The sequence below is a fragment of the Lontra canadensis genome, unplaced genomic scaffold (assembly GCF_010015895.1).
Source record: "Lontra canadensis isolate GAN:19392208 unplaced genomic scaffold, GSC_riverotter_1.0 scaffold149, whole genome shotgun sequence".
NCBI lineage: Eukaryota > Metazoa > Chordata > Mammalia > Carnivora > Mustelidae > Lontra > Lontra canadensis.
The window spans coordinates 1,023,469-1,034,503 of NW_022631143.1; the positions used below are offsets into that span (position 1 = coordinate 1,023,469).

Consider the following 11,035-nt stretch of genomic DNA (forward strand, 5'->3'; position numbering starts at 1 on the left):
GCATCCAATCAAAGAGGATTTTTAAAAATGTATCTAATGACCTATTTTTGGGTAGAATTTAAGTACTGTGCATTTGACACTTTCCAAGTTTATTTGTAGCCTTAATGGGCATTGCTCAACTCAAATATACTCCAAATCTAAGTAGGATGATTATCTCTGAAACTCAAATTATACAATTATTTTTGTAGTATTCATTACCTATAAAAAAGGAACCTTTCTGAAATTGGACATTTTTTTCCTTGTAAATAGAAGAATTTAGAACTTTGGGCAAAGGGTGAACTATAGAAATTGAAATCTTACCCAGTAGAGTACTCTGACCTAGTAATTGTGGAAAGTTGTAGGAAGTCAGGACCACATTTGGAGATCTGCTTGCTGTCATATAGAGCAGAGCTAATGTAATGACTCAGACAATTTCCTTAACTTGCCCTGTAGGAGAAATTTTATTTATTTATACATACGTGTGTGTATATGTATAATGTGTATATGTATAATACATATATGTTTAGGCTTTCATAAAGTATTTCCAAAAGTTTTGCAAGAAATATAGAATGGTACAGATCATAGCATGAAGACTACCAAAGAATAGCACTGGGTTTTCAAAACTCTAGCTAGAGCAAGCTTCTACCTAAAAATAATGCTCTAAGCTAAGTCTGTCCTCACAAACTATCTGCTGATTCATTTTGTGATATCATGTGAAATTCTAAGTACTGGTTACCAAATGATGTCAATTTTTTTTTTCAAGATTATTTATTTATTTATTTATTTATTTGACAGAGAGTACAAGTAGGCAGAGTGGCAGACAGAGGGAGAGAGAGAAGCAGGCTCCTCACTGAGCAGAGAGTCCAACTGGGGGCTCTATCCCAGGATCCCAGGATCATGACCCGAGCTGAAGGCAGCCACCTAACTGACTGAGGCACCAGATGCCCCATGATCTCAATTTTTATAGGTTCCAATTTATTTGGAAATGAAAGCTTAAATGATTTCTTAAGCAATTTCATCTAAGGATATACTTGTTTCAAAATAGGAAGCTTAAGAATAAAACATTCAGAGTTAGGCAAAAACAAAGTACTTTTTCAAAGACTTAAATAATTAACAGGAGATTTGATTTTCTTCTTAGGATGTATTTAGGACTTGGGGAAGGAATGGCAATAACAAGATACCAAGGTTATTTGTGAATCCCGTAAGGAAAAATTGGATTGTGTACTTTTATGAGTAGATAAGAATGATCTATCATTAGCTTGTTAAGAATACGGAGTTTATTTCCAAACAGCCTGAGTAAAGCCTGTACAATCTGTGCTATTATTATTATTGTACACCACCAATGAAGAAATAATGGATTTTTAACTCTACTCTGCCACCATCCAAATTACTGAAGTTTGAATTTTAATAAATAACTATTACCTGAATTTCAGTAAGCTGATTTGTTCATTAATAACTGAGTATTCATATCTGGGCAGTAGGTAATATAAAACATTAAATATTAAATTATTTCTAGGGACTGGCAGAGTACTTAACTAAAAGTGTTTTATATTAACAAATGTATATCTCAGGACAGTGACTATGCAAACTGAAGAAAGAAAGCTAGTAGTACGGAGTTAGGATTTTTACATCAAGATAAGAATACTTCTACCCCTGTGCACCAAGTTCCTACTTTAGTTAATGAAGAACATTATCTACTGATGGAGCACAGTGTCCTGTGTTTGTGCAAATAAATTAAAATGATTACATACTCAAATGAGGACTAATTAAATACAGAGCTGTTCTCCTAATTTAAAAGCACAAATACTTTCTTGAGCACATTAGGTTCTGAAGATCAGATAGTACATTTTTTGTGAGCCTAAATAACTAGGCTTACCTTGCATATATAAATTTGGTTTATTTCTAAAACTACTAAATCTGATAGCATGTGGGGTGATTAATTATGCATTAAGGTGTTTAAAATAGCTTTTCAACACTAGCAGTACAAAAAGAATCTTAAAAATGAGAAGACAAGGAAATGTGTAGTAGATACATTTAAGATAGTTAAAAATTTATATACCTACTTGGCTTACTCTGATTATCTTAAAAGTAGAGAAAGCAATATGGTTATTTCATTTTTTTCTTCAGGTAAATATAGTTCAAGATTCCTTATAAAAGTTCATGTTAAATTTGCTTACAGTTTTCAGTTTTGTGATCTTTGTTAGTGCTATAGGTCTTGATAGTTCTTTCTTTAGGCAGCCAGTGGTCTTGAAAGTCCTACTATGTTACATGTTTTTTTCAAAATAGGAATGTCTTTATTTTCTCCTGTTAACATGCCATCATTTTGGTAAAGAATAAACTTCTATACAGCAATAGAAAGGAGTGGTTTATTGATAAGATATCTTTTTTTTTCTTTTAAAGATTTTATTTATTTGAGAGAGAGAGACAGTGAGAAAGAGCATGAGCGAGGAGAAGGTCAGAGAGAGTAGCAGACTCCCCGTGGAGCTGAGAGCCCGATGTGGGACTCGATCCCGGGACTCCGGGATCATGACCTGAGCCCAAGGCAGTTGTCCAACCAACTGAGCCACCCAGGCATCCCTATTGATAAGATATCTTAATAGGAATGACCCTCAAACATTATGCTAAGAAAAAAAGCCATATATGAAAGCCCATATACCCATTTATGAATTTCTAGAAAAGAAATCTGAAGGGACAACAAATGAGTAGTTATCTGGGAGTAGAAGTGGGAACTGATTGCTCAGGAGCAGGAGGGAGCTTTTTGAGTGCTCATAGTTGCCCAACCGTATATTTATTAAAATCATTTAACTGTACCCTTAAAATGTGTTAGATTTAGTGATACGTTAACAGTATGGAGGGTGAGAATGGGAAGTAGAGCAAACTGCTAGAACATCTGTATTTTTAGAGTTCAAGAGAAAAGGAGGAGGAAGAATTCTAAGATGGATATTAATAGAGGATAAAACAATAAAGAACTCCTGACCAGAGGGGAAAAAACCATTGAGATACCAAGGAAGTGAGATTATTGCCTCCTCCAAATTTCACTCCCCACCTAACTCCCTTCAGGTTGATTGGTTTTTGTTTTAGCAGGTCACATACAGGAATCCTCTTCTCCCCCACTTTGGACCCCCCAGTGACGTGTTCCACATGAATACACATGTGCACACACTTTTTTTTTTTAATTTTTATTCAATTCCTATAACAAAATCCATTTTATTAATTTGGTGGTTTTACTGTATTCACAGTGTACAACCATCATCACTAATTTCAGAATATTTCCATCACCTCACAGAGAATCCCTATTATTCTCACTTTCCCACCTCCCATACCCTGGCAACCACTAAATAATTATTTTCTGTCTCTGGGTTTGCTTATTCTGGACCTTCTGTAAGAAGAGAAGCATAAAATGGGGCCTTTTGTTTCTGGCTTCTTTCATTTAGCATAATGTTTTCAAGGTCTTTTTTTTTTTTTTTTTTTTTTTTTTTTTTAAGCATGCTGTCTGTTGTGGGCATCATTATATATGTTGAACATTGAAATTTTCTTCATCTTTTTCCTGGCTGGATATCATTTTATTAAATGACCAGAATTTAATTGACTTCCACAGTCCCCTATTATCAGACAGTTAGGATCTTGGTACATTTTTAGAAAAATTATAAATAGTGCTGCGTTGGTACTGGCATCTTCCATTATTACATGCCTTTTTTGCTTCTTATAGTGCTCACATTAATAATTACTTAAATGCAGAATTTAAATTCTGAAAATTTCAATAATTTTATTCCCTAGTATTCTGTTTAGTGTGAGTCTAGTTTTTGATTTGTTGAAGCATGCAATTCCCATCTATGTTTATATAAGCACTGATCTGTGATTCTCTATTACCTCAGCATTTTTATGCTACTCTTAAGCAGTGGAATGTGAACACTGGTAAAAGTATCATGTCATGCCCACACCTCAGATTATTCCTACATTAGAAGGGAAGACTTCATTCAGATTGAGCTGCCTTTTTTTTCTTGCCCGTTTAGAAGAGTCAGTCTGACAGTGTCCTTTTAAGGTCACTGTTTGTACATAGCTTTTTTTAAAAAAAAGTTCTGAAATGTGCCCATTTTTAATTTCTCCTTCAGTGGGTCTTTGTGCTCATCTAATTATTTCAGAGCATCCCTTCCATTTAACTCAATTGGGCTTTCAGTGCATCAGTACTCATCTTTAGAGAGAGTATCAGATATATGGTATGATCTGACAGTGACTGCTCAAACTAGGCCTTGTTACCCAATTTGTTCGTATTTCACTTCCCAGGAGTTAAATTTTATCATGATAGCAGTTATAAAAACAAAATCAACATCTTTACTTCAGACATCTGCAGAAATCAGTTTGTTATATAAATTTTTATTGCACTTTTAAGAGTTGAATTACTTAATAAAATGATTTAAAATGCTTTCCTTTTGCTTGGTTTTTGTTTGCATGGAGTTGTTTGTTTAGAGGGTATTTTTTGCTTTGGTGTTGTATTTATAATATTTTACAGCTTGCCTTTTTTTTTTTTTTTTTTCTAAGATCGTATTTATTTATTTGACAGAGAGAAAGCATGAGCACAAGCAGGGGGAATAAAAGGGAGAGGGAGAAGCAGGCTTCCTACTGACCAGGGAGCTCAATGTGAGGCTCCATCCCAGGACCCTGGGATCATGACCTGATGCCTGAAGGCAGAGGTTTACCTGACTGAGCTACCCAGGCACGGTATGCCTTGCTTTTTTAATGCACTTTAAAAAAACACTTTCTGAATTGTTTAAATGTACATTTTCATCACTGCACAAGCAGTCCTGTTGAACAGCATCTTCCAGCTTAAATGCCAATTCGGATACTCCTTGCATGTGTATGTCTGCCAGAAGATCATGCTTAACCCAGGCTCTCTTTTTACCATCTCTTCAGACTTTTATTCTGATGGGTCTAGGTCACAATCTTCCTAGGGTTGCATGGCTTTGGCTTTTCCTATAAAAAATTGAATCACTTCTATGGTTTAATAAAAGATTAAACCGAATCTACAATGAGAGGAATGTTGTTTAAATATGGCTGTCCTTGATCATCTACTTTGAACTAAAGTTAGAATTTAATATTTGACATAAGAATTGTACTGATTTTCTGTTTTTATTCATATCACAAAAATGAGAGAGAATAATTTATGAACAAACCATGGAACCTCTGTCTTAACCAGGTCCCCCCTGCAGAAAGAACTGGAGCTCAGCTGAGAGCCTGAAAGTCAAGACTGAACAGAAGGTGATAGCAGGGAATCTGGGGCCCTAAAATAATCAACAGGGAAAGTTTGGAGCGATTGTGCTAACATGTGTTAGGAAATTTGTTTTCTACTTATACTATGTTATTGAAGAGTGATATAAAATTTTTAGTGTATCAAAATACAGCCTGTTTACATTATTGGTGTTAAAGCCATAAGTACTAAAAATAAAGTAAATCAAACAGCAGAAAGGTATGTTAATCTTGTAAATCAATTTTATCTAGAAAGTCTAACGTAAAACAGTTTTTCAGCATCCAGACTACATAGGCAATTCTTACTGACATGTTTGCAAAACTTCTCACAAATTCATTTTAGCCCTAGGGTTGGGAAATTTCTCACTAATTAATTGGTCATGCTGCAATTAGAGCTTCAGTCTTCTTGCTCTTTCTTTATTGGAGACAGTCTCAGGTCGCCATCCTCTAAGATGGGCAGGGAACCTGTGGTCCCTGGCCAAAATCTGGAAGACAGTATCAGTTCACTGCCATCCTAATGCTCTTCATTTCATCTGCTGCCTTCTTCTACTAGGCTGAGTGCACTCTGGCTGCTGGTATTGCTCCAAATGTAGTTTTTTCCACATTGGCAATTATAAAATTCAGATTCAGAGCAGAGATGAAATAGTAGTTACAGAGCTATAAAAAATAAGCAGTTTATCAACATTTTTTTTTAATTTTATTTTTTATAAACATATAATATATTTTTTCCCCAGGGGTACAGGTCTGTGAATCGCCAGGTTTACACACTTCACAGCACTCACCATAGCACATACCCTCCCCAATGTCCATAATAACCCCACCCCCCCTCCCAACACCCTCCCCCCAGCAACCCTCAGTTTGTTTTGTGAGATTAAGAGTCACTTATGGTTTTATCTCCCTCCCAATCCCATCTTGCTTCATTTACTCTTCTCCTACCCCCTTAACCTCCATGTTGCATCTCCTCTCCCTCATATCAGGGAGATCATATGATAGTTGTCTTTCTCCGATTGACTTATTTCGCTCAGCATGATACCCTCTAGTTCCATCCACGTCGTCGCAAATGGCAAGATTTCATTTCTTTTGATGGCTGCATAGTATTCCATTGTGTATATATACCACATCTTCTTTATCCATTCGTCTGTTGATGGACATCTAGGTTCTTTCCATAGTTTGGCTATTGTAGACATTGCTGCTATAAACATTCGGGTGCACGTGCCCCTTCGGATCACTACGTTTGTATCTTTAGGGTAAATACCCAGCAGTGCAATTGCTGGGTCATAGGGTAGTTCTATTTTCAACATTTTGAGGAACCTCCATGCTGTTTTCCAGAGTGGTTGCACCAGCTTGCATTCCCACCAACAGTGTAGGAGGGTTCCCCTTTCTCCGCATCCTCGCCAGCATCTGTCATTTCCGGACTTGTTAATTTTAGCCATTCTGACTGGTGTGAGGTGGTATCTCATTGTGGTTTTGATTTTTATTTCCCTGATGCCGAGTGATATGGAGCACTTTTTCATGTGTCTGTTGGCCATCTGGATGTCTTCTTTGCAGAAATGTCTGTTCATGTCTTCTGCCCATTTCTTGATTGGATTATTTGTTCTTTGGGTGTTGAGTTTGCTAAGTTCTTTATAGATTCTGGACACTAGCCCTTTATCTGATATGTCGTTTGCAAATATCTTCTCCCATTCTGTCAGTTGTCTTTTGGTTTTGTTAACTGTTTCCTTTGCTGTGCAAAAGCTTTTGATCTTGATAAAATCCCAATAGTTCATTTTTGCCCTTGCTTCCCTTGCCTTTGGCGATGTTCCTAGGAAGATGTTGCTGTGGCTGAGGTCGAAGAGGTTGCTGCCTGTGTTCTCAAGGATTTTGATGGATTCCTTTCTCACATTGAGGTCCTTCATCCATTTTGAGTCTATTTTCGTGTGTGGTGTAAGGAAATGATCCAATTTCATTTTTCTGCATGTGGCTGTCCCAATTTTCCCAACACCATTTATTGAAGAGGCTGTCTTTTTTCCATTGGACATTCTTTCCTGCTTTGTCGAAGATTAGTTGACCATAGAGTTGAGGGTCTATTTCTGGGCTCTCTATTCTGTTCCATTGATCTATGTGTCTGTTTTTGTGCCAGTACCATGCTGTCTTGATGATGACAGCTTTGTAGTAGAGTTTGAAGTCTGGAATTGTGATGCCACCAACTTTGGCTTTCTTTTTCAATATTCCTTTGGCTATTCGAGGTCTTTTCTGGTTCCATATAAATTTTAGGATTATTTGTTCCATTTCTTTGAAAAAAAATGGATGGTACTTTGATAGGAATTGCATTAAATGTGTAGATTGCTTTAGGTAGCATAGACATTTTCACAATATTTATTCTTCCAATCCAGGAGCATGGAATATTTTTCCATTTCTTTGTGTCTTCCTCAATTTCTTTCATGAGTACTTTATAGTTTTCTGTGTATAGATTCTTAGTCTCTTTGGTTAGGTTTATTCCTAGGTATCTTATAGTTTTGGGTGCAATTGTAAATGGGATGGACTCCTTAATTTCTCTTTCTTCTGTCTTGTTGTTGGTGTAGAGAAATGCAACTGATTTCTGTGCATTGATTTTATATCCTGACACTTTACTGAATTCCTGTACCAGATCTAGCAGTTTTGGAGTGGAGTCTTTTGGGTTTTCCACATATAGTATCATATCATCTGCGAAGAGTGATAGTTTGACTTCTTTGCCGATTTGGATGCCTTTAATTTCTTTTTGTTGTCTGATTCCTGAGGCTAGGACTTCTAGTACTATGTTGAATAGCAGTGGTGATAACGGACATCCCTGCCGTGTTCCTGACCTTAGCGGAAATGCTTTCAGTTTTTCTCCATTGAGAATGATATTTGCGATGGGTTTTTCATAGATGGCTTTGATAATATTGAGGTATGTGCCCTCTATCCCTACACTTTGAAGAGTTTAGATCAGGAAGGGATGCTGTACTTTGTCAAATGCTTTTTCAGCATCTATGGAGAGTATCATATGGTTCTTGTTCTTTCTTTTATTAATGTGTTGTATCACATTGATTGATTTGCGGATGTTGAACCAACCTTGCAGCCCTGGAATAAATCCCACTTGGTCGTGGTGAATAATCCTTTTAATGTACTGTTGAATCCTATTGGCTAGTATTTTGGTGAGAATTTTTGCATCTGTGTTCATCAAGGATATTGGTCTATAGTTCTCTTTTTTGATGGGATCCTTGTCTGGTTTGGGGATCAAGGTGATGCTGGCCTCATAAAATGAGTTTGGAAGTTTTCCTTCCATTTCTATTTTTTGGAACAGTTTCAGGAGAATAGGAATTAGTTCTTCCTTAAATGTTTGGTAGAATTCCCCTGGGAAGCTCTCTGTCCCTGGGCTTTTGTTTGTTTGGAGATTTTTGATGACTGTTTCAATCTCCTTACTGGTTATGGGTCTGTTCAGGCTTTCTATTTCTTCCTGGTTCAGTTGTGGTAGTTTATATGTCTCTAGGAATGCATCCATTTCTTCCAGATTGTCAAATTTGTTGGCATAGAGTTGCTCATAATATGTTCTTATGATTGTCTGTATTTCTTTGGTGTTCGTTGTGACCTCTCCTCTTTCATTCATGATTTTATTTATTTGGGTCCTTTCTCTTTTCTTTTTGATAAGTCTGGCCAGGGGTTTATCAATCTTATTAATTCTTTCAAAGAACCAGCTCCTAGTTTCATTGATTCGTTCTATTGTTTTTTTGGTTTCTATTTCATTGATTTCTGCTCTGATCTTTATGATTTCTCTTCTCCTGCTGGGTTTAGGGTTTCTTTCTTGTTCTTTCTCCAGCTCCTTTAGGTGTAGGGTTAGGTTGTGGACCTGAGACCTTTCTTGTTTCTTGAGAAAGGCTTGTACCGCTATATATTTTCCTCTCAGGACTGCCTTTGTTGTGTCCCACAGATTTTGAACCGTTGTATTTTCATTATCATTTGTTTCCATGAATTTTTTCAATTCTTCTTCAATTTCCTGGTTGACCCATTCATTCTTTAGAAGGATGCTGTTTAGTCTCCATGTATTTGGGTTCTTTCCAAATTTCCTCTTGTGATTGAGTTCTAGCTTCAGAGCATTGTGGTCTGAAAATATGCAGGGAATGATCCCAATCTTTTGATACTGGTTGAGACCTGATTTAGGACCGAGGATGTGATCTATTCTGGAGAATGTTCCATGTGCACTAGAGAAGAATGTGTATTCTGTTGCTTTGGGATGAAATGTTCTGAATATATCTGTGATATCCATCTGGTCCAGTGTGTCATTTAAGGCCTTTATTTCCTTGTTGATCTTTTGCTTGGATGATCTGTCCATTTCAGTGAGGGGAGTGTTAAAGTCCCCTACTATGATTGTATTATTGTTGATGTGTTTCTTTGATTTTGTTATTAATTGGTTCATATAGTTGGCTGCTCCCACGTTAGGGGCATAGTTATTTAAAAGTGTTAGATCTTCTTGTTGGACAGATCCTCTGAGTATGATATAGTGTCCTTCCTCATCTCTTATTATAGTCTTTGGCTTAAAATCTAATTGATCTGATATAAGGATTGCCACTCCTGCTTTCTTCTGATGTCCATTAGCATGGTAAATTCTTTTCCACCCCCTCACTTTAAGTCTGAAGGTGTCTTTGGGTTTAAAATGAGTTTCTTGTAGGCAACATATAGATGGGTTTTGTTTTTTTATCCATTCTGATACCCTGTGTCTTTTGATTGGGGCATTTAGCCCATTAACATTCAGGGTAATTATTGAGAGATATGAATTTAGTGCCATTGTATTGCCTGTAAGGTGACTGTTACTGTAAATTGTTTCTGTTCCTTTCTGATCTACTAGTTTTAGGGTCTCTCTTTGCTTAGAGGACCCCTTTCAATATTTCCTGTAGAGCTGGTTTGGTGTTTGCAAATTCTTTCAGTTTTTGTTTGTCCTGGAAGCTTTTAATCTCTCCTTCTATTTTCAATGATAGCCTAGCTGGATATAGTATTCTTGGCTGCATGTTTTTCTCATTTAGTACTCTGAATATATCATGCCAGCTCTTTCTGGCCTGCCAGGTCTCTGTGGATAAGTCTGCTGCCAATCTAATATTTTTACCATTGTATGTTACAGACTTCTTTTCCCAGGCTGCTTTCAGGATTTTCTCTTTGTCACTAAGACTTGTAAATTTCACTATTAGGTGACGGGGTGTGGACCTGTTCTTATTGATTTTGAGGGGGGTTCTCTGAACCTCCTGGATTTTGATGCTTGTTCCCTTTGCCATATTGGGGAAATTCTCTCCAATAATTCTCTCCTATATACCTTCTGCTCCCCTCTCTCTTTCTTCTTCTTCTGGAATCCCAATTATTCTAATGTTGTTTCGTCTTATGGTGTCACTTATCTCTCGAATTCTCCCCTCATGGTCCAGTAGCTGTTTGTCCCTCTTTTGCTCAGCTTCTTTATTCTCTGTCATTTGGTCTTCTATATCGCTAATTCTTTCTTCTGCCTCATTTATCCTAGCAGTGAGAGCCTCCATTTTTGATTGCACCTCATTAATAGCTTTTTTTATTTCAACTTGATTAGGTTACAGTTCTTTTATTTCTCCAGAAAGGGCTTTTATATCTCCCGAGAGGGTTTCTCTAATATCTTCCATGCCTTTTTCGAGCCCGGCTAGAACCTTGAGAATCGTCGTTCTGAACTCTAGATCTGACATATTACCAATGTCTGTATTGATTAGGTCCCTAGCCTTTGGTACTGCCTCTTGTTCTTTTTTTTTGTGGTGAATTTTTCCGCCTTGTCATTTTGTCCAGGTAAGAGTATATGAAGGAACAAGTA

General features: G+C 36.8%; 1 long non-coding RNA gene across 1 annotated transcript; it reads left to right on the forward strand.

Moving 5' to 3' along the window:
- Nucleotides 1–859: 859 nt before the first annotated feature.
- Nucleotides 860–5,438, forward strand: LOC116859165. The gene is made up of 2 exons (XR_004381095.1): nt 860–1,164; nt 5,174–5,438. It is a non-coding gene; the product is annotated as an uncharacterized LOC116859165 (long non-coding RNA).
- Nucleotides 5,439–11,035: the final 5,597 nt, after the last annotated feature.